Consider the following 3,705-nt stretch of genomic DNA (forward strand, 5'->3'; position numbering starts at 1 on the left):
GCAATTTCTTTTTAGGTACTCTGTTATTTCATCGCTTGTCTCTCCACCTTCGCTATACAATTCTCTGTAAATTGGGCAAATCCTTTTTCTATTTCCTTAGGATTCACTATTATCTCCTCCCCAACTTTTATTCTACATATCATTCTTTCTGCCTCTTTCTTTTTTAATTGCCAGGCCAAAAGTTTCCCTGGTTTGTTCGCATGTTCAAAGTTTCTTTGCTTTAAATATCTTAGTTTCCACTCTAACTCTTCATTTATTAGCATTTGATATTGAGATTGCAACATCTTTATATCCTTCTTAATTTGAGAATTGTTTGGTTTCTGGTACAATTCGCTTTCTGTCTTCTTAATCCTTTCCAGCAAGTCTTGCTTCTTTTTCTCCTTTTGTTTCCTTAGGATTATACTTTGTTGAATAAAAAAACCACGCAGGACCCGCCTTGCTGGTGTCCCAAACTACTTTTGAATCTGTGCCCTTATTTAAGTCAAAAAATTCTTTCAGTGTCGCTTTGGCTTTATCAATTATTTTTTCATCTTTAATTAATGATTCGTTTAATCTCCATCTTATGAATTTTCTTGACTCCCACTTCAGGGTTGTTTGCACTGGGTTGTGGTCTGAGATAGTTTTAGGTTGAATTTCCGTTTTATATATTTTTGTTATTAAATCTTTTGTTAACCAAATGGCGTCAATCCTCCCTGCCGAATTGTTGGGGTAAGAAAAATATGTGTAATCTTTATTCAGTGGGTTTTTAGTTCTCCATGCATCCTCCAGATTTAATAAATCTGTTAATTGAAAAAAGGTTGTTGGTAATTTTATTTGTTTTCTTTTGGCTATCTTTGCTGATCTATCTAATTCGGGGTTCACTACTCTGTTTTGGTCTCCTAAGAATATAATCTTTTCTCCTATGCAATCATCTATTTGCTTAGCCAACTTTTGATAGAATTCACTTTTTTTTGGTTTGGTGCATATATCTATGCATATAATTCTTCCTTCTCAACTCATCTTAATCTTTATATATCATAATCATCCTATACCTATAATCTTATACCAAATAAAATAAACATAACACAATTCTAACTTCTTATATCCTATCTTAACCTAACTTCTGGCATTACCGTAGCCTTATATATCCTCTGATTTTAATTTCAAATGTCTATCTTTTCACGTCGTTTCAAATAGTCTTTAAATTTCTTCCAATCCTCTTGCACCATTTCTTCCCTCTGGTCGCGGAGTTTCGCGGTCAGTTCTGCGAGTTCCATATACTCAATCAACTTCATCTGCCACTCTTCCACTGTTGGTAATTCTTCAGTTTTCCAGTTTTTAGCAATTAAAATCCTAGCAGCTGTTGTGACATACATAAAAATGTTCTGTCTTTATTGGGGATTTCATAGTTGGTCATGCCCAACAGAAAGGCCTCTGGTTTCAAATACTTGTTTTATCTTTTATATATAATTTTATTGAATTTCCTATTTTTACGAAACTGACTTCAAATTAAATAGTTGCATTGTTTCATGCAATTGACTTCTCACTCACACCTCCAGAGTGTTTTTGTTCAAACTCTTTTCTACTGTGTTATATTTCAAACTCTTACCTTAAAGAAATCCCTCTAATACAATTACTTTACCATTTTTTCTTCCGCTGCTCCATCTTGTACATATTGTATCCCAATGTATGCCTTCCTAAATTTATTTATCTTAAAATACACATTTCTGCTATTTTTTGAGACAAAAATTTGAATTCAGCACCACACTATTACCATTATTCTTCCAGTACAAGCATTTCTACTCACCAGATGGAACGAGTGCCCTTCTCTCCCCCCCCCCCACCATGCCCCTCCGGAGCAATGTGGGGGAGGCGTAGGGGTACACAAGGGGACGAGGGCTGCTGCAAAAGCCCTGCTGCACTAGCAGAAGTCATTGAGGTACCACAACATTCAGAGAAGCATGAAATCCCAAGGATAATCATGTTCCAATCCATATCTCTAGTTAAAATGAACATTTTCACTTAAAATGGATTAGTTTTGCTGAAAACTGTGTGTCTGGAAAGTACAGTTAGTTGATGATTTATTCATTGTAAAAATATTTTGCTTTTGTTTCTAAATCTGTCAGTTTCGGAGCGCGCTACCAAACGGAATGCATTCTTCCCCATCTTGACAGTCCCCTCCACCTTCCCTCCCAATCTCTCTTTCGCCTCTCCTTGGTAGGAGCAGAGAACTGTCATTTTACTGCAGTTCTATAAAGTGCTATTCACGTGCAGGATGGCATTAAAAATAATGATAAACTACTTCAGGAGTATTCAAACTTCCATTATTTAGTGGTAACAAAGAATCTTTACAACTTATCCTGTGTGACGCAAAAGTTTGTTTACTGAGCAGGCTGAGTCACCGGGTGTTTTCCCCCTGCCAGCAAACAGTTAAGTGGCAACTGCTCCTGCTTGGCCAGAGTTCCAGGGGAGGCCGAGGGGGAGATTCCTGGGCTCTGAGGGGGATTCGGTCAGGAGGGGAGGAGAGCGAGAAACTCGCAGGAGATGCTCACAGGACCCTGTGAAAACAGACAAGACACAATCCCACACGGTGTTTTGCAGGAAAATGGGTCCTCAGAGGGGAGACTCTGACCGGAAAGGGCAATAGTGCTTCTGAGGCCAAGGAGGATTTGGGGGGTCTGTAAGGGAAACAGTCCAGTTAAAATCCTACACTCCTCAAGAGTGTGTGGAGAATGTCTGATCTATGGAAGATGTGTAAAAGAAAGTAACCTTAAGCCCGACAGCATACAGCCTATAACTTTCTTTTTTTAAAAAAAGAAACAGCACTGTTTGTTACATTTCTGCGGAGGAGGAAGAACCAAAACTACTTGTTTACATCTGTTATAATAAAGTCTGTTTGCAACCTGTTTTCCCAAAAGAAAAACCCACTGTCACTCGTGATTCATTATCCATTGGGGATTTCACCTGAGGGAAAGGGAAACAGGGCTGGCACATTGGCGCCAGGAAGAGAGTGCGCCGCTGCGCCCTGCTCCTAGTAAAAGTTGGAGAAGGGTTCTTTGAAAGATCTTTTCCTTTTACCTGTTACTTAACAGAGCAATTATCATTATCCTACAAATTATTGTTCAAATTTTGGTGCCAGAAAAGTCCTCCAGACTCCCCACCCCCACCCAAAAAAGACAAGATAGCATTTTATAAGATAACGAAGACATGTTATGTTCACCCTAAAGTTCTCACACCACAGTGTGGAGTTAAGTGTCCTGGTGACAATCATGAAAAATGATTTCTGATACAAAAATCAATCAATCAAAAGCTTGGGTGCATTTCTTAGAAATATATTTTCCTATAAATGAAGTACCAAGAAATTAAAATGGTCCTATGTACAATGATAAATACAACTCATGTTTCAAAACTGTGATGAAATCAGTCCTTACAAAGCAAGGAGGCTCAAAATGTAAAAGGCAAGATAGAACTGAACCTTTTGCTCTGATAAAAATTAAATGAAAACACACACATATACAAACTTGTCCTCAATTAAAGCCTGCAAGACAAGACTGCAACATGTTCCAGCCCAGGACTTGAAGAAGATGTAAAAGTTCATCAAAAGAGAAAATGAATGTGATCTGTACAACTGAGCCTCAGTAAAGCTGCGTGCCTTTCTTCTCCCACCCCAGCTCGCTCCAATTCCCAAACTGAGAGCATTTCAGAGACTGCTTTCTTCTCTCACAA

This window comes from Lacerta agilis, chromosome 10, assembly GCF_009819535.1.
Source record: "Lacerta agilis isolate rLacAgi1 chromosome 10, rLacAgi1.pri, whole genome shotgun sequence".
Classification (NCBI taxonomy): domain Eukaryota; kingdom Metazoa; phylum Chordata; class Lepidosauria; order Squamata; family Lacertidae; genus Lacerta; species Lacerta agilis.